We start from the raw sequence: 20,954 nt of genomic DNA on the forward strand, positions 1-20,954 counted from the left end.
CCTGAGGTTCAGGACTGGGGTGATGGTCTCCATGTAGTTGAGACCCGGAGGGTGCCTTGCTTCAAGATGTATCTGCCAGATAAGTTCTTTTTTCTCTAATCTTGAATTGAAGTCCCCATTGAAAGGGATCTTCTCCAGCTGTTCGAGTATCAGGAACTTAAATCTTTCGTGCCCTGGTTTTTTTGTTGCGTGTGTTGCTAGTTTATTTGTTGGTATCTTGTGCCTGATGTCGTATAGGTGGTTGGCAATCCTGGTTTTGAGGGCATTGATGGTCTTTGCCCACGTAGAAGGCTTGGCATTTGCAGCAGTTTGCTCTGTAGACAACACCTTCTGTGTTGCAGCCTCCGAATGCTCTTGTGGTTATTGTTTTTTTGTTGTTGGGGCAGTAAAAGTGGTCCGTGCCTGCCATGTATTTACAGTAGAAGCAGGGGGATAAGTTGCTACATGGATAGGTGCCATATCTGTCGTGTTGTCTTGGTGGGGGTCTCTCGAGGTGGTCTTTTAGGTTGGGTCCTCTTTTCATCGTGAACCCTGGTGCTTCAGGGAAGATGTGTCCAAAAGATCTGTTTGAAGTGATGATGGTCCAGTTTTCATGGATGATCTTTTGTATGTCCTTATAGTCCGTGGAGAAATGTAAAATAAAGTTGAGCCTATATTTGTTTTCATACCTGTTTTTAGTCCCTAGGCTCTGTTGAAGTATGAATGGTTTTTCCTTTCTGTTGTTCGTGATGGGGTCCAAGATTAGAGAAAAAAGAACTTATCTGGCAGATACATCTTTAAGCAAGGCTCCCTCCGGGTCTCAACTACATGGAGACCATCACCCCAGTCCTAAACCTCAGGGCACTTAACCATGCTAACTACAACTAATCGGTTCCTAGTAAGATATGCTATCTATTTCGCTCACTGTTTTCTCACTGGTATAAGGCATAATGTATTCATTTTTTGAACATTAATTGTTTATAAGCAGAACTAAAATTGCAGTAAGTCAGCCCTCACAAAAGTTACAATTGTTAGCTCAACTTTTAATAATTTTTAATTTAAAAGGTAAAATTTCAATGTCAAACTACAGTTAACTTTTTACTACCTAATGTACGCTCTCCCTGATGAAGTAGCGGCAGACAGGCTACCTTCCTATCTGCCCCGAAAGCGCCGGACATCTCAGAATCTTTCTCAGAACCAAGCTTGCTGTTTTACAGATGGTAATGGCAAGTCTAAATTTAGAACTATAGTCAGTAACCCCAGAGTTTTACAATTTTAAATTTAATTTTAAATTTAATTTTAATTTTTTTTTTTATTTTTTGGTTAAATTTAAAATTAAATTTAAATTTAAGTTTTAGTACAGTTTTTTCAAACATAGGTATAATCGTGACAAAGCAAAAGGCTCCAACGCATTGCTAGAGGTTAGGAATGGCACATATGAACAAGTAGCTGGATAATAAAAAGGAACTAAATAAGAGGAATGAGATGCTTCCAACCAGGTCCGTCTTCACCTTGTAGGCCTACTAGGGCCACACCCCCAACTGGTCACTTCTCATTGGATATCTCTCAACCACGCCCCCTCCATAGTAGCATAAAAGCAGCACAGCAACAGCTCTCAGGTCATTCTGACCAGCGCTTGGGGAGCGCACAAATAGTCCTTTTTAGGACTCACACATAGCAAAAGACCCGAAGATCTGTTCAAGAAGGACAACGGAGATCGACACCACTGCGGAACACCGAAGGACACAACAGGAGCTCTTCCCAGAGCCCATTGTGTCCATACACAAAACAGCTCTTTTCAGAGCTCACGTGGATCTGCACCTTATGCCAAACAGCTCTTCTCAGAGCTCACAGTACACCAAACAGCTCGTCTCAGAGCTCACAGAGATCTGTAAAAGCTCTGGTAAGAGCAACCAGAAACGCATTGAAGATTAAAACAAAAAAGTTCTTATTAGAGCTACCACCAACAGCCAAATGGGCATTCAAAACACAAATCGGCCCTTCTCAGAGCTCACAGAAATCTGTATCAGCTTCGGTAAGACCCGCCGGAGGCACAGACACAGCTTCGGTGAACCAAACAAAACAGTTCTTTTTAGAACTACCGCATCTGCCCGAAAGGGCATTCAAAACACAAAACAGCTCTTCTCAGAGCTCATAGAGATCTGTAACAGCTCTATATAGAGCTCTAGCTGCCCAAAGGGCTAAAACAGCTCTTTTTAGAGCTAGCTCCACCACCGACTACACGTGAAATCTGTTCACCGTTTAGGATCAAGAGTGAAAGGCTTTGTAAAAGTAATTACTATAGCACTAAACCTTCCTCATTACCTAATGGAAAACAGTTTTTGCACTTACGTTTCTCACTTGCTTAGAGAAAAACAACTCTTGTACTCACTTTCCTCACTTATCTAGAAGAAAATAGTTTTTTTATTCAGGCATATCCAAGGGTCAGCTCCCAGTGTTCTCTCCTGTCTATCTGATGAATCTGGGCATCTTGAGGCAATATAGAAATTGCCTCATGTACACAGACAACCCTCTCCTCCTACCACAGAACACTACAACCTTTGTGAGATGCACTTATCTAGCCAAACTGGAGATAAAGCTCTCTCCAACCAAGACTGAACTTGACATTCAAGAGGAGAAAGTAAACACTTGCACCACACCACACATCACATAGTCTCACTAAATCTACACCACCAAAATCCACACATAGAAACACAAAAACATTCGCAGAACTTCTCAATAATAATCTGTCCAAGCAACAGAGACCTTCAAAGCAGAAATGCAAGTAACTTCCACCCCACCCCCCCCAACACAACCCAAATGACACATAGCCCACAGATTCAGCGTGCCACTCAACCACAGCCAATAAGGCAAAACAATGTATCCAACACACTAGTCATAGGTGACTCTATAGTCAGGCACACTGATGTCCCACTCACCAAGCTAAACAAGAAAGTTACTGCCAGCTGCCTGTCGGGTGCCAGGATCAGTCACATAACCCACGCACTCAGATCACTCCACAAGTACAAATACGACTGTCATTGTCCATGTTGGTGTGAACGACCTGAGACATACCTCCCTGGACTACATGAAAAGAGACATGGAAGAGATCTCTGATCTTGTAGCCCAGGCAGGTATGACCCTAGTCCTGAGTAGCATCCTGCCATCGCCCAGAATGATACCACAGTACAAGGACAAAATGATTAACTTCAACAATTGGCTGAGCTTCTGGTGTCATTCTGGGGGGATCCAGTATCTGTCTGCTTGGGATGGCATGGTCGACAGGCCATGATGCTTTGCCAGAGATGGCCTGCACCTGTCGCCCCTGGGATTCTGGCTAAGGCTCTTGCCGCCCCTATAGTACCTTTTTAGGCAAGGGTCAAATGACAAATTCACCACCATAACAGGAACAGGCAAGCAAAAACTGAGGGTAATGCTACTCAATGCTAGAAGTCTAAATCTCAAAATGCACTCACTCGAGGCACTCAAAGTGGAGAACATCGATATCTGTGCAGTGACTGAGACCTGGTTCAAGGCTCCAGAGAGCACCCCTGCACTACCAGGCTATAACTCATACCACACTTTTCGGCCATGTAACCTGGACCAGAACACCAAAGGTGGAGATGTGTCTATATTCATTAAGGATATCCACACCTCCAGGCTAGTTGCTCAGCATAATGGATCTGAGGTTATCAAAGTGCAACTAACTCTGGGCAAAACTGCAATCCAAATTGTAGCTTGCTACAGATCCCCACCATGCCCCAAGATTCCCACTCCTCTTTTCTTGATGTACTGGAAAATATTAGGGTTCAACCAAGCACCGTAATAATGGGCAATTTCAACTACCCTACCATTAACTGGGAAAACTACTCGTGTACCAACTCCTTCACACAACGCTTTCTGGAATTCATAAACTCCAATGCCCTGGATCAACTTATCCACACCCCCACCAGGGGTAACAAAATCCTAGACCTAGTCATTACCAACATGAGTGACCAGTGTTCCACAACTGAAGTCAACTCCTTGTTGATCCGATCCGTCCATAAGCTAATCACCCTTGATATTCACATCCCGCCCCCACCCCCATTACGGAAACCACGGTAAAAAAATTTTTCCAAAGCCAACTTCATGCTTCTTAAGACAGAAGTGGTGAACTTCATGACACCCATGCAGATGGACAATACAGTTACGACTGCTGAATCCTACACAAAAGCACTCTATAAGCACTTACATGAGTGCATGGATCATGCTATCCCAAACAGAACCAAGACGCTATCCTCCAAAAAAAAGGAAGCCAACCAGTGGTCCCCTGCCATAAACAAACTGTACAACAGAAAAAAGAAACTGTTACAAAAGAGAGTAAAATTCCATGAGTGGAGGAGCTCCCTGGTCAGCCTCAGTAAGAAGTTGAGATCCCTTATAAGATCCTCCAAAGCTAGCTACGAAAACAAAATTGCCACTGATTCTAAGGACAACCAAAAAGCATTCTACAGCTATGTCAAGCATCTCAATGGCAACACCCAGATCTGCTCTGAGTTACAGCACAACACCATGAAAATTACAGAATCAACTGCTATTGCCAACATCCTGGCAGATAGGTTCAGCGCTAACTTTACCACCTCCCTTACCCCCTAAAGGGCCCATATCTATCAGGAAGAATGCAGAGTCCCTGTAATCACAACTATGCAGGTAAAAGCTGCACTCTCTAAAGCCAAAAACATAGCATCCATGGGACCGGACAACATCCCAGGCTGCATTTTACATGAACTTCAGAACGAACTGGTTGCCCACTTAAGCACCATGTTCAGTCATAGCCTTACATCAGGCTTTGTGCCCACTGAATGGCATACAGCAACAGTTATCCCACTCCACAAAGGGGGAGCCACCACTGATCCCAGGAACTATCGCCCTATTAGCCTGACGAGCCTGGTCTGCAAGGCCATGGAATGTATCATCATGGAACTCATAAACAAAGACATTGGTAACCTCCAAACTCTGGATCCCACCCAGTTCGGGTTTGTGAAAGGCAGATCATGCCTCCTGAACCTGATCGACTTCTTTGAGGCAGTCACCAAAGCCGTAGATGAGGGTAAAATGGTTCACACAGCCTATCTTGACCTCGCCAAGGCTTTCAACACCATCCCCCATTCTGGAATTATAGCTAAACTCACTAAACTAGGTATAAATCCCTATGTCACAAGATAGGTTGCCAACTGGCTCACTGACAGAACCCACACTGTAAAAGTTGCACATTCCAAATCTGACCTCAAACCAGTGACAAGTGGAGTACCACAGGGATCAGTCCTGGGACCTCTCCTATTTGGTATCTACTTCTCTGAAGTATAGGCTAATACAGAATGCCTCTGGTTAACGAAGTTTGCAGATGACTGAAAACTAGGAACCATAGTCCAGTCCCCAAATGATGTGGAAATCCTACAGAAGGGCCTCGCTGAGACAGATACCTGGTGTCTGAGCCATGGCCTCAAGCTCAATGCCAAAAAGTGCATTGTCATCTCCTTTGGTAAAAACTCTGTACCCATGAACTACTACTTAACACCGAATGTGTGATAAGAGACCTTGGGACCCAGTTGGACAGTAGTCTGTCCTTTGATAGTCACATCACCACAGTAGTCAGGAAGTCCTTCTATGTGGCACACCTCATCATAAAAGGGTTCTCAAAAAAAAAAAAAAAAAAAAAGAGGTCATTGTTCCCCTCTACTCGACACTCATTAGACCCATTATAGAGTACAACGCCTCTTTTGGAATGTACCTCATAAGACATCTGCAGCAGCAGGAAAGGCCACAGAAGTACCTCACAAAGAGGATTACTGGCCTCAAACATATGCCCTACACTGACAGTCTCAAAAAACTCCAACTTTTCTCCATAGCATATCGCCTACTCCGAGGTGATCTCTGCCTAACATATAAAGCTATGTCAAACCCAGAGATGTTGGACATGCTGCACCTAAAGATATCCCAATCCCTCCGAGCTACACAGTCTAGTAACCTAAACCTTGTCATCACAATAAATAGGACATGCTGGAGGGATAGATTCCTGTCCCAGAGACTTCCCATACTCTGGAACAGGCTACCCATCTATATCAAGCAAAGTTCTTCATTAGCACTCCAAGAAAAATCTTGATGAGTGGATGGGAAACAGAAAATACACCCCGGGGATCACTTCTGTGTCTCTGCTCGACAGTGGCACAGGAAAATAACTTTCTTGGGTGGCGTAAGCCAGGGAACCTTGTTGGTTAGGCTTACGTAGGCCCTCGGGCCGATAGCCTAGTACCTACCTATGAACCTATAAAGCTGAATTGGGTAGGATCCAGGGTATGGAGGTCACCACTGTCTTTATTTATGAGGTCCATAATGATGCATTCCATGGCCTTACAGATAAGGCTGGTCAGCCTTAAGGGTCTGTAATTCCCCAGGACTGTTGCTAGGCCATCGTTATGGAGGGGAATAACAGTAGCTGTTCCATTCCACAGGAACAAAGCCTGTGGTTAAGGCTATGACTGAAAAGGGTGCTTAGGGGTGATGCTAGTTCATGTTTTAGCCTGTTTAGAAGGCAGCCAGTGATGTCATCTGGTCCCATAGAAGCTGTGTTCTTTGCCTTGGATAGGTCTTTGAGGACCTGCTCTTCAGATATGTAAGGTGGGGGGGGGGGGGGAGTTTGGGGGAATGTTTTTTGTAAGTTAGAATGGGATAAGGTAGTGAAATTTTCAGCAAACCTATCCTCTAGCAGGTTCGCTATCTCTGTGGGGTCAGTGTGTCAGATACCACTGGACATCAGTTCTGCACACTCTTGGGGCCTACCCTTTATATTACATACATAGCTGTAAAAGGCCTTATGGTTATACACTTGGAAGATTTGACAAGTTGTCTTATTTGCGTGTTAAGGCTGAGGAGGGTGCTTTTCCACTGTGGGGTCCTAGTCTGTTTTCTTGGACAGTGACTTTTTGCATTCACTGTAGAGTTGGTTAATGCTGGAAGTCCACCATGGCAACATGACTTTTCTTGGGGCTCTGGCTTTCATTTAGTCTGGTACAGCTGAGTTCATACACTTATGCAAGTGACTGTACAGGGATTTAGTGTGAGCTATAGCACAGTTACCACTTTCAGCTTAGGGTGGGGCTTGTAATGCATTTATACCTTCACCTAGGAGGGTACAGTTTGCCTTCGTGAAGCTTTTTTAGGCTGATTTCACCCTTTGAGAGTTCTGGTATTAGTGTCAGTTCGAATGTGACTGATTTGTGGTCAGTTTTAATTAATGAGGGTCCAACAGAGTCAGCAATGCACCTGTTTGACATGTTGGTGAGGACCAGATCTAGAATGTTGGTTCCTCTTGTCGGGGTATGGACAATTCGTTCCAGGGCATTTGAATTCACAAAGTCAAGGAACTTTTGTGCTAGCGAGTTCAGGCTAGAGTAGGTTTCCCAGTTGATGGTGGGATAACTGAAATCCCTCCATAACCAGTGTATTAAGCAAAATTTGGATTGTATTCAGTTTGGTTAAGTACGCTTCATGGGTGTCGTGACCCATGGAGGGGGATCTACAACTGGCTAAGACTTTAATGGGGGTCTTACCCTCCGTAAATTGGACCTGGAGTAACTCCATAGAGTTGTCCAGTCTAACTAGACACGAGGTGAATTTATCTCCAATATAGATTGAAACACCACCTCCTTTGGTTTTCACACGTTCATTTTGCAGTCTAAAGGTGTGGAAGGCAATGTAGCCTTGCAGGGCCGGGATACTCTCTGAGGCCTTAAACCAGGTTTCTGTGACTGCATAGATATCTCCATCTTCCTGCGGAATTTAGGAGCTTCCTCCTACAATACCTGTGTCAATCTTTCCTGGACACTCCTGCCTACTCCGGGACATTTCAAGAAAATGAACCTCAGTGCGGACCCCCATACTAGTCTATTTGAATGTATGTAGCCTGCACTACATTTATTTCTGTTTTTAGCTTACTCTACCCATTTGTCTGATTATCCTTCCGTTTGTGTGAATTAGCAGCCTACCATAGACCACTACTACCCCACTCCCTCCTGTTTTTGTTATTTCTTACTGCTATTCCTTCCTTTGCCCACTAGGTGGCAGCTCTCTGTCAGCCCATTGCTTGCATCACTTTAAACCCCCATATGCCACTTTACCTCTATTTGCCTATACTCAACAAGGTCTTCCTAATCCCAAACTAAGCTCTAACCCCTGTTTCTAATCCCCTCTTCCTTCCATTAACCTTTCTAAGGGAGCACAGTTCCCCTATCTTTCTTTTCTGTTCTTTCTCTAACCCAACAATTCTCCTTAACATACTACCTTTTAGCCTATTTACCTTTACTGTGAACTGTTGTGGCTGATACTTTTTCAGCTGGCCTCTCTGCTCTGCTGCTCAACCTCCACTAGGCTTCCTCCCATCCACTTTACCCCTTCTATCATTTCCTGCACCTTGCCCTTATTTCCCCCCTCCCCCTCAGTTACCCTCCTCCCCCTAGTTTACTTCTAGACGCCAGTTACCTTTGGCGCCATTTCTCAAAACTCCTGACTAGGTGCAACCTTTTCCCTTCCTCTCCTGAGTCGGTAAACGGTAGTGCTGCCTCATTCTCCTCATGGTAGGTATCTGAATATGAAATGATTATAGTTTATATACTAGTGGTACCGATCGTTGTTTTAAGTGTTTAGTACTAGTGTTACCGATCGTTGTTTTCAGGTGTTTCACTGCTAACATGTAGCTGAACGTTCATTGCATATAGGTACAGATCTTTGTTCAATTCATACTGCTATATATGTCGCTAAATGCCTACTGTTTTGTGTGTTTGCTTTTGTTGAACTGTTATTGCTGTGTAAATTAGATGTGTTTTATTCTTCTTAATCGTGTCTCCTCACTAGCACTGTAAACCCAGCCTGCTTTCTTCCCTTTTCCTGCTGAACACCACCTCACGGGCACACCTAGCCTCTACTTCATTTCTCACTACTGAACCCCATCCGATCTGGGCAATTACTGATCGGCTGTGTATTAAGTCAGCTTCTCCCCTCATCTTTTTTCCTCGCTAATAACGCTAACTCCCTGGCATTATTTTGATTGCTTACCCTAGCCTATTAATCTTCTTCTTTTCTCTTCTTTCCCGCTCTTCTTGGAACGCCACCCTATTTTAGGCTTTATTTAACTTAACTGTGTTTTTTTAAACAGCGTTACAATGCCAACATCTCAAGCATTGTAATCCTCAGCCTGCTCTCTCTCCTTTTCTTCTTTTCAAGGCGTTTTAAACAGCACAAATGTGCTATGGTCAACATATCAACGCCACCCCTCAGGCTTTATTAAGCTGCCCTGCTTTCTCTTTCTTATACGAACGCCACCTCACTAGCAAGGGCTGCTAAAACAACCAAACAAATGTCCACATCTCCTGTAATAAGAACGCCATACTAATAGGCGCAAATAGAAACACTTTTGCTTTTCTGACCAAAACCTCCCCAGTGGCGTTGCCAGAAAGCCATACAAAAGTCCACAACCCCTCTACCTGGAACACCATCCTAATTTGGCGCAAATTTAAACACTTTATCATCTTTCTTGTACACCTCCTCACAGGCGTCGATAATATTGTCTCCCTAAGCCTGTACTTGCCCTTCTCCAAGAACGCCATCATAATTGGCACAATTTAGATACAACTTTCACCTCATTTCTCCATTCTTAGGAGCCAACATTATTTGAAAACTGTGGAGTATACTTATATACTAGATAGAACAATACAGTTTTAATCAATTGCTAGTTTATTAATGGCTAGATTTAGTTTTTCAGTTTTAGTTTAGCTAAATGCTATGTATATGTCTTCACTGTATATGTTTTTGTATTGAATTGTAATGAATCTTTGCCTGAATTGATGCTGTTCATTTTTCTACAATTTTTGACATTTATTATATAACTTCTAGACAGTTTTACAGTCTTATTATATGCCACTCACTGTTTTCCTTTGTGTACCTGAATCTTATGTTAACCACTCTGCTTTCTGTATTCTTCCTACTCATCTTTTGAACTTTCACTGCTTGCCTTCTAACCCTCCTCTACCTTCCTTATCTGCTTCTTCTACCTGCTTATCTTCTCCCATATTTATTTTCACCTAAACTATATTGTTTCTACTCTCCTTCTACAGTAGTCCACTCCTGAAGGTCCCTCCCAACCTGCGGAATTTAGGAGCTTCCTCCTACAATACCTGTGTCAATCTTTCCTGGACACTCCTGCCTACTCCGGGACATTTCAAAAAAAGGAACCTCAGTGCGGACCCCCATACTAGTCTATTTGAATGTATGTAGCCTGCACTACATTTATTTCTGTTTTTAGTTTACTCTACCCATTTGTCTGATTATCCTTCCGTGTGTGTGAATTAGCAGCCTACCATAGACCACTACTACCCCACTCCCTCCTGTTTTTGTTATTTCTTACTGCTATTCCTTCCTTTGCCCACTAGGTGGCAGCTCTCTGTCAGCCCATTGCTTGCATCACTTTAAACCACCATATGCCACTTTACCTCTGTTTGCCTATACTCAACAAGGTCTTCCTAATCCCAAACTAAGCTCTAACCCCTGTTTCTAATCCCCTCTTCCTTCTATTAACCTTTCTAAGGGAGCACAGTTCCCCTATCTTTCTTTTCTGTTCTTTCTCTAACCCAACAATTTTCCTTAACATACTACCTTTTAGCCTATTTACCTTTACTGTGAACTGTTGTGGCTGATACTTTTTCAGCTGGCCTCTCTGCTCTGCTGCTCTACCCACTCCGTTCGCCCTGCGGGCTCACTCCGCTCCCCTACTCTGCCCCCAATTCTCACCCGCCCCCACTACTCCTACATTTATTTCCCCTCCCATAACTCCTCCCTCCACACCAGCCTATCCTCTTCCACTAATTGCTCCATCCACCACCCACTCCTAACTCTCTGTATCACTTCCCTTCCCATCCTTTCTCATATTACCCTCACCTTATTCATATCTACCAAACTCCTTCTATCATGCGCCTTCTCACTCCCCACATCCTCACCTCAACACCTATGCTCATTCTTCTTCTACTCCCACTTTACCATGCCACCTCCTTCACCAACTGCCATCTACATCCACCATCTCTATCACCCCACCCCCCCTCTCTGCCCATTTCTACAACATCTCAGCCTCCTTAATTCCCTCCCACCCTATCCTTCTCTTAAAAGTACAATTTTTCTCTACCTCCGCTAAATACTGCAAACCCATACCTACTCTCTACCAGCCACCTTTATCTAAACATAAACCCTACAAACACATTCCCCATCTCATACTCCTTTGCATAGCTGGTGACATTTACCCCAATCCAGGACCAAACAACTCTCCTACAAACCTCCCATACAACCATAACAAATCCTCCAATAAATACCTTAAATTCCTCTCCATCAACACCCAAAGCATAACTAACAAATTAACCCACTTCCACGCCTGGCTCAATCACTATTCACCTGACATTGTAGCTATCTCCGAAACCTGGCTAAAACCCCAGATAACCGACTCTGAATTCCTCCCCCCTGGATTTCTTGCTCTCCATTCTTACTGCCAAAATCGCAAAGGTGGTGGTGTAGCCCTAATCTACTCCGAACACTTGTCCTTCTCTCCATATCCAAATCCCATTCCTTCATTCAATAACGCTGAACTTGTAATTGGACTACTAAAACTGAACAACCATAAGAGCATCTGTATCATATCTCTCTATATTCCTCCTGGTAATAACACTAATATCCTGGAAAATATCCTCTCCTGGACCTCCTCCAACATTAAGCTAGAAACCTACATCATGGGAGACATAAATATAGACTGGAACAAAGTTATTCACCACAATCCCTCCATATCTATCAATCTCTTTAACTTTACTCAACTCACTAACTCTATTTCAAGACCAAACAAACCCCCCCCCCGGCTCCATACTAGATTGGATGCTCGTATCCCATCCGTACAAAGTATTAGAATCTGGTGTCATTCCTGACCCATTAGGAGATCACCTCCCAACCTTCATCCATCGGGCTACTCCCATCTCCACACTCTCCCATCATTTTATTCAATCCCATAACCTCTCTAACTTCAACCCTACTATTTTCTCTGACTGCCTTAAACTAACTGGAACCCCTTAAAAACTCTCCTTTTGGATGCTGCCATTGATTACTTCAATTCTACATTCCTAACTATCCTTAACTCCCTTGCACCAATAAGAACAAAGAGTTAAAACAAAAACCTCCCCATGGCTCACAAAGGACACCAAAAAAATTATGATACAAAGAGACAAAACCTGGAAAGCTTACCTCCATCTTAATCAACCAGAAATCTTACTTAAGTATAAACAACTGAGAAACCAAGCCAAAAATAGTAATTAAAGATAAAAAGTCCTACTACTTCAATCTACAAGCAAATCACACAAAAAACCCCAAACAGTTCTGGAACTCCATAAACTCCCTCCTAAAACCTGGTACAAAAACAACCCTTGTCCTGACTCCAGTAAATCTGACCTTGAAATCGCATCTATGTTTAATACCTTCTTTACCTCATCTATTGCTGATCTAACCAAGACCTTTACCAATAATAACCCTCCAACTCTTACTGCCCAAACCTCCCCTCCCTCCTCCCCACCCACTTTTGAACTCAAACCTATCTCCACCAACCTAATAAAAAAACTCTTAGCTAAACTAAAACCATGCTCCAATGTCAGACAACATTCCTTCCTCCTTCCTAAAAATAGCCTCAGACAGTGTTGCCCACCCTATCAGCATACTAATCAATAGATCATTACTTGAATCCTATGTCCCCAAACTATGGCGGTCTGCTTTTACTCTTCCACTCCACAAGGGTGGCAAAAATTGCAGCATAGCCATCCTCTCCCCTATCTCCAAAATTCTCGAAAAATGTATCCACCTGCAACTCTTACCATTCCTTACCAAGCACCGACTACTCTCCCCTACCCAACACGGCTTCCGTCCAGGACACAGTACCAACTCTGCCCTACTCTCCTTCCTACATTCTGTTAATTCAGCTCGCGACTGTGGTAACATGGTATCCTGTGTTCTACTAGACTTATGTCTTTGACACCATCTCCCATAGTCACCTACTAAACCATCTGTCTAACCTCAACATCTCCCATAAAACTCTTTCTTGGTTCTCAAGCTACCTCTCTGATAGGTCCCAAGCCGTGAAGTGGGGCCAGGCCACCTCCTCTTTCCTCCCAACCCCTACTGGGGTTCCCCAAGGCTCAATTCTTGGCCCATTGTTATTTAATATATTTATCAATAACTTCCACAAAGCCATACCTAATACCCAAATTGTACAATACGCTGATGATTCCACTTTAATCTGCCATGCATCCAACCTAAAAGATTTCCAATTTCTAACCCAAACTGCTTTCTCTACCCCCGAAAATTGGATGCTACAAAACCACCTCTCACTAAATGCCAACAAAACTAAGTTCCTTCTATTCTCTCCCTCTAAATCCCTCCCTACAGACAAAAACTCATTCCAAATCACCAGCCATAACAACTCAATCATCGAAGTCGTACCCTCCACCAAACTTCTTGGTGTAACCATTGATGAACACCTTAACTTCAAAAAAATCACATCCAGCAAAATATCAAGAAAACACATATAAAACTAGGCCTTCTTTACAGAAACAACCACTTCCTCTCACCTTCCTCTAGGCAAACTCTCGCCACAACCTATCTACTTCCCTCTCTTCTGTATGGAGCTCCTCTCCTCACTAACCTATCTTCCACTCTCACCTCCAAATTGGAGGTATGTTACAATAAAATAGCCAGATTCGCCACAAATGCCAAATCCTCCACTCATCGCTGCACCTCCCTACAGTCATTAAACTGGCTTGAACTCCCCAATCTACTACTCCTTCACCAAATCACCACTGCTCACAAACTATTCTTCCAACCTTCTAAGTGTCCTGCATTCTCCAACATTCTGCAACCTTACAACCCATTCAGACCCCTTAGATCTACCCACCAAAACTTGATCACTATCCATAAACCCAAGCACCCTGCTGGCCAGCTTCTGCTATCTTATTCCCTAGCTAAAAAATGGAATGCTCTTCCCTCCACACTGAGGACCTGTGACAACCTTAAAAACCAAAACTCAACTTCATTCCTATCTTTATCTTAACAGGAAATGCAATTGTACTCTCCCCCCCATTCCTCTCAAGCTCTCCTCTCCTTTCTCCCCTGATTAACCTCTATACCTTCCTAGCCTCACTTCAATTTGTTATTGTAACCATTCTACAAAATCCTGCCAGGATACTATACTCCTGTCTACTCCTGAATCTTTACAGTTATTTGTTTCTCACTCCTGCAAATGCCTCCTGTTATAAGCATGCTATTTAAACTTTAAATACGGAGCTCGACTGCCCAAGCTCCCTCCAAATGTATTCATGTAATTAAACTTTGCACTATGTTATTTTCTCCCAAAGCCTCCACAGAATGTAGGCTCACTTAGCCCAGTGTACTGAATTGTAAATATGTTTTCTATTTTCTATTTTCTATTTTTGAATGCTACCTTTTGTAATCCCTAATTTCTTTGTTAATTATTATTGTATTATTGTATTTTTGTAACTTTTATGGAGCTTTTCTCCCCGGGCCTCCACTGAAAATGGGCTCCCCAGGCCCAGTGGACCTCCCCAGTCATCAAACTGGAATAAATAAATAAATAAGTGCTTCCAGGGAATGCAGTTTTTGGTTTAAGCTCCTAGCATTTAGCAACATGGCCCTTTATTTTGTTCTGATTGATTAATTTCATGTCGGTAATGCTGTTTTCGAGACCTTGCCTAAAAAAGGCACTATGGGGAAGCCAAGAACCTTTGCCAGCAGCCAAAAGCCTATGGGTGCCAGGTGCAAACCATCTCTGGCAAAGCAGCGAGATTTGTCAACCATGGCTTCCCAGGCAGACATGAACTGGATTCCCTTGGAATGACACCCTAAGCCAATTACTGAAATCAATAATTTTTTGTTCATATTGTGGCATCACTCTAGGCGAGGGTAGTATGCTGCTCAAGTTTAGGAAAATACCTGCCTGGGACACACACTCCAAGAGCTTGACCATGTCTTTCTTCATATAGTCCAGTGAGGTACGCCTCAGGTCATTCACACCAACACAAACTATGACAGAGTCATAATGGTACTTGTTGCCGAGGGACCGGAGTGCATGCGTGATTTGGTAAATCATGGCACCGGACAGGCAGCTGACCATGACTTTCTCCTTGTCCAACCTGGTGAGTGGGACATCCATGTGTTTCACTATCGAGTCTCCAATGACGTGAGTGTTATGCCTTGCGGGTTAGGTGGGTGAGACATTGGTGTTGCTGTGTGTCATGGGTGCTGTGGAAACTGTGTTAGCTGTAGCAGACCTGTATTTTGGAGGTCTCTGGTGTATCAGTACATTTTCTGAGAGAACCTCAGAGTATGTCGATTTATGTGTTTGATGTTTACTATGTGTATGAGTAGTAATACTATGTGAATATGTAGTGGTGGGTGAGGTGACAACCTTCTCTATGTTACTGTTTTGAGTGACAGAGCATGGATCGTAGATTCTTGGTGTAAATACATCTCTCACACTCTATACTAGACTGTGTTATTAGTACAGGGTTGTCTGTGTACATGTGAAAATTATACACTGCCTCAAGAGACCCAAGTCAACAAGGGTGGCAGAAGAAACAAGGATAGTCTCACTGTCCATAATGCTAGGTTAAAGACTTATCAGTAGGGGTAGCTTTTCAGAAACCATCACAGAGGAGGTTGGTGAATGGATATTTCTGCTTGGGTTTTAAGAGAAATGTTGTTGAATTTAACTGTCCAGCTTTAGCACACAATTGTGAGGTAGTGAGCGATGTGCAAACAAGCAGAAACCTGCTCAGATACAGGGCCTGAATACCAGAAGCTAAAACTTGAAAAAACACTAACAAAATTCAGAAGGACCAATGAGGATGCTTATTCCAAGCCCTAGACCGGTCTCCCTTTACCAGTCAGGTGACAATCAAACACAATTCTCTCACAAAAGTACAGATAGGCCCCTTCCAAATCAAGATGGCCTGGAAAATGCGCTCAGAACAAATAAACCACTACAAATAGTTCCAGAAGCAGCAGGCCTGGATCTGGACTATGCTACAGCTACTAGCTACTCTAGTTTCAGCAGGAACCACTAGAGAATATTTAACACAGCAGAAAAATAGCAGTGAGACAGTGAAAAAATGTTTAGAACAGCAGAAAATCAACCATGAGTCTCTAAAGAATGATTTAAAGTTACCAGATTAGTTAATTAAGTACTGCTTGGTGGGAAAGCCAGAACAGATGACTTTAAAATAGTGAAAAAATACCAGTAAACACAAAACAATGGAAAGCTTGCTAACAGTGAAAACAGCAATAAAATTCAATTTTACAGGCACAATGTAGCAGGCAATTGCAGTGCAACAGTGTAGATTAGTACACAATAAATAAATGCAGTATAAAAGTAGGTGGCGGGTAATACATAAGTGCTGTACATAGTATAAATAAGCAATAAAAAGAGGCAACTTTTTTTTTTCGGAAGCTCAGAAGACTCTAGTCATCTGGTATCTCAGCTCAGAGTTGTGGCTGGTAGCCCACCTCAGTTCAGCTTGGTACAAACAAGCAGAAACCTGCTCAGATGCAGAGCCTAAATACCAGAAGCTAAAACTTGCAAAAAACCCCCCTCAAAATCTGATGTTGGCCTTTTCATTCTTCCTCACTGATGGGTCAGAGTCCCGAGCTACGTAACTCCTGGGTGGTCGTCAAGGAAGGATGTCCCAGAGCGATGTTGAGTCAAAGGATGCCCTACTCCTATTATTAATATCCAATTTATAATGAGGTACAAAGGTGCGAGTCTTAGACCAGGTGGCTGCAGCACAAATCACATCAATTGAGGTCCTGAAAGAGAAGGCAGATGATGTAGCCATAGCTCTGGTGGAATGAGCCTTGGGTAGTTGAGGTAATGAAATACCTTTTTGTGAATAAATGAAGGAAATACAATCCAAAATCCATTTGGCTAAAGTATTCTTAGAAACTGCATTACATGAATGGTTTGCTGAGGAAATGACAAATAGCTGATTAGATTTCCTACACTTTTTTTCGCCTCTGGAAATAAAAACATTATTGCCTGTGAACATCTAAAGGGTATTCGAAAAAATGGGGAAGAAAACTGGCAACTGAAATGACTGATTGATGTAGGATTCCGTGGCTACCTTAGGCATAAAAAAGGGATTTGCCCTTAATGATATCCTGTCTTTATGAAAAATGATGCAAGGAGATTTCACTGACGAGGCTTGAAGCTCTGAAACTCTCTTAGCAGAAGTAATTGCCACTAGAAAAATTATTTTCCAGGACAGAGACTTCATGTCACAACTATCCGTCTGTTCAAAGGGCTTCTGGGTAAGTCCTTGCAGTACTAAAGTGAGATCCCAAGGAGAAGGGTCTTTAATCGGTGTGGGAAGAAAAACACCCTTCAAAAAATGCCTTGCATAACCTGCAAGAGAAGAGAGAGGAAGATCCCTTCTAGTATAAAAACTGGATGTAGCAGCCAGTTAGAGCTTAATGGTGGAGAAACTGTCTCCCTCTTGCAAAAGATTGCTATGGAAAAGGATAGCTGAAGTGGGAGCTGAAAAAGGGTTGATATTCTCCTTAGAAGCTCAGACAGAAAATCTCTTCCACTGTTGTAGACCTTTGTGGAAATCCTTTGAGAGGCCAGGATTATATCACAGACTGAAGGGGCGAGCTTGGACTTTCTTATAATTACTGAAGTGGAGAAACCATGCAGTCATCCTTGGGGTGCAGAGATTGGGGGCCTGAATGTTTGACAGATGGGATATTAGATCCGGTCTGGGATCTAGTATCCAAAATGGCAACTTCAACTGAGACCAAAGAAAGGAAAACCATACCTAACGAAGCCAGAAAGGGGCAATGAGGATTACTGAAGCTCTTCAATCTGCTGGCTTTCTGTAGGAAGTTTGGGGTCAGAGGAAGAGGAGGGTAAGCATAAAGGAGACCCGGAGGCCAATCACAGACTAAAGCTTCCCTCAGCGACTCCTCCTTTGGGGGGATCAGAGCAAAATACTTGCTGCACTTGAAGTTCTGGGGAGAGGCAAAAAGGTGGCAACAAGGTTGGCCCCAACGGCCAAAAAACCTTGCTACTGACTGATTGAGGGACCACTCGTGAGGCGTCAGAATAGATCTGCTGAGTCTGTCTGCTACGATATTGGTTTTCCTCAGAATGTGCCTTGCAACTAGAAAGCGGTCTAAAGGTATCGCCCATTCCCAAACTTTCATGACTTCCCTGCACAATGAGCACGAAAGGGTTCCTCCTTGATTATTGATTTACCAGACTACTGACATGTCTGTATAAATTGCAATTGTCCCAACAGGGAGAATGTCCTGAAAGCCTTGCAACATTAGAAGGACTGCCCTCATCTCTAGGACACTGATATGCAGACTGGTCTGGATGGATGACCACATGCCTTGGATCATCTTCTCTCGGTAATGCCCCCCACCCACACTGGGAAGCATTCGTGGTCACCAAGGCTATCAGGGCAGGAAGTGAAAAGGATCTGCCTAGAAACAGATCTGAATGCATCCACCACTGCAGATGATTCCTGCCTACTGAAGACAGACTTATGAGAACTGACAAAGCCTGGGTGAGAATGGACCATTGAACTAATGTCCACTGGAGTAGTCTAATGAAAAACCTCGCTAAAGGAAGTAGGACTACTGCATCTACCATCGAACCCAGAGCCCACCGTATTCATTTTGCTGGCGGAGAAGGTATATCCAATACTTCCTGAACCTCTTTTCTTAGGGACACTATGCAATGTCTCTGTAAGGAAGCCACTTGTGTAATTGTGTTCAACCATGTTCCTATAAATTCTAGGTTTTGTATGGGGATCAAGTTTGATTTTTCTGGATTTACTGTGATGCCCAGATGTTTGAAGGTCTTTACTAGATAGTTTCTGGACTGAAGCAGTAGATGCTTTGTTGATGCAGTGAGGAGTCAATTGTTTAGCTAGGGAAACACTTGGAATTGTTTTAGCCTCAGGTGAGCCACTACTACTACCAAACATTTGGTAAACACCCGGGGGGGGGGTGATGAGTCTAAGGGGCATTGCCCTGAACTGGTAATGATTGGCTCCCAGCTGAAAGCAAGTGTCTTCTGGAGTGTCTGTCTATTTTGATGTGATGGTACACATCCTGAAGATCCACTGAGCACATTCAATCAGCCTTGTGCAAAAAAGGCAGAATGGACTGGACCATAACCGTTTGCAACTTTGACTTCTTGATGAGCTGTTTCAGATTGCTGAGGTTCATAATAGGTCTTAGGTCCGCTGTTTGCTTTGACACTAAAAAGAAGTGAGAATAAGTTCAGAATCCTCGGTCGGGACCTCTTGGATGACTTTCTTAGAAAATTTTGGACTTCTTGAATAGTGTACTCCTCTGACTGGGTGGTACATCAGGGAGTTTCCTCCTGGGACCTGGAGGACGAAGGGAAAAGGGAATGTAATAGTCTCTGGATATAAAGTTTAGCATCCAGGAATTGTTCATTTTGTTTGTCCAGGCGTCTAGATGCAAGAATAGACAGCCCCCAGACTGCCTCCAGAGTATAACAGTTGCACAGCTCTTCAAGAGCACTGATAGGGTCAGTCAGGAAAGGGCTCTCTGAAACCCTGATTTTTCAGATCCCGCATATGTCTTCAGGAGCACTGATGGGGTTCTGTCAGGAAAGGGCCCTCTGAAACTCTGATTTTGCAGATCTCCTCTACCTCTAGGATGGTGTCTGCTATTAAAACCTCCTCCTCTGCCTCTGTAGGAGTTGTCCCTGCATGGGTCCTGGAAAGATCCTCGAGACTTTCTGAATCAAGTTTTCTTCCCTCCTCACTGATTCCTTGAGAAGGTCCTCTGAGGGGTAGAGAACTTGATCCCCATGGCAGACAAGGTCTTTCCTTCCTGCTCACTAAGTGTTAGCGTGTCTTTCACTGACTGTCCAAACAAGGACGAACCATCAAAGGGGCATTAATAAAGGACACCTTGAAGGTCTCCACAAAAAGTCACAAAGCCACATCCTGGTCTGTCGCATAATGGCTATGCCTGCGCTGGCTGCCCACAAGGTGCATTCCACCGTGTGCGGAATCAACCTCATCGAGGAACTTGCAAGGAAGGACAGAGTGGCCAGTTGGGGAAAAACTTTGTTCAAGTCCTCCTCTGACATGGTCTCTGCAAGAGACTTGGTTAGCTCCTTAACCAAATCTCTCTGCAAATGGGTGAAATGTGCCAAACAGTTTAACGACCTCAGACTGAAAGTAGCTGAGGTGCACATGTGCTTTCCATGTCTGTCCATTGCCTGAGACTCCTTGTCTGGTGGATGGACAGTGGAGCTTTGCTCAGCTAGCTCCTCCTTTGTCGCTGCTGCAATAGCCGGGATACCTTTGCTCCAATGGAGACTACCAGACGGTGGGCTGAGAATCTTATCAGGGCACTTTGGGATAGGCTAGACCGTGACTGGTTCCTTCCAGGCCTGGTGAGAGACAATCTATTGGGCATCGAATGGGGGAGACTCCCAGGATGCAGATGGGCCCACCCTACAGGCCACAAGAAACACTGATTCCTCAGAAGGAGGTTAGGAGGACCAGCCATCTTTCTGCCTAAGGAGTTCCAGGATGTCGGGAGGTGATCGGGGGGGGGGATTCTTCTCCCTCATCAAAGTCTGTGCCCTCTGTGAGAGACTCCACAGGGGAGTCTATGTTCCTCCTTTTACACTTGTTCTGAGGGATCTCCTCCATAGTGTGCTCTGGACAGGTATCGGAAGAAGGAGGGACTTCCTGGGGAGAAGTGGTCTGTAGGCTCCTCGCGGCAGGCTGACCAATGGCAGGCATGATAGTCTCAGTAAGGAACACCCACCACAGACAAGAAGTTGTTGTTGTGACTTTCGG

The 20,954-nt window shown here is 43.8% G+C and overlaps 1 protein-coding gene across 1 annotated transcript in view; it reads right to left on the minus strand.

Annotated features, from left to right (window-relative positions):
* Positions 1–20,954, minus strand: part of ZCCHC14 (zinc finger CCHC-type containing 14) — a 1,045,305-nt gene that overhangs the window by 557,104 nt on the left and 467,247 nt on the right. The window lies entirely within an intron of this gene.

The sequence above is a fragment of the Protopterus annectens genome, chromosome 8.part0, assembly GCF_019279795.1.
Source record: "Protopterus annectens isolate FY-2018-M chromosome 8.part0, PAN1.0, whole genome shotgun sequence".
NCBI classification, from domain to species: Eukaryota; Metazoa; Chordata; order Ceratodontiformes; family Protopteridae; genus Protopterus; species Protopterus annectens.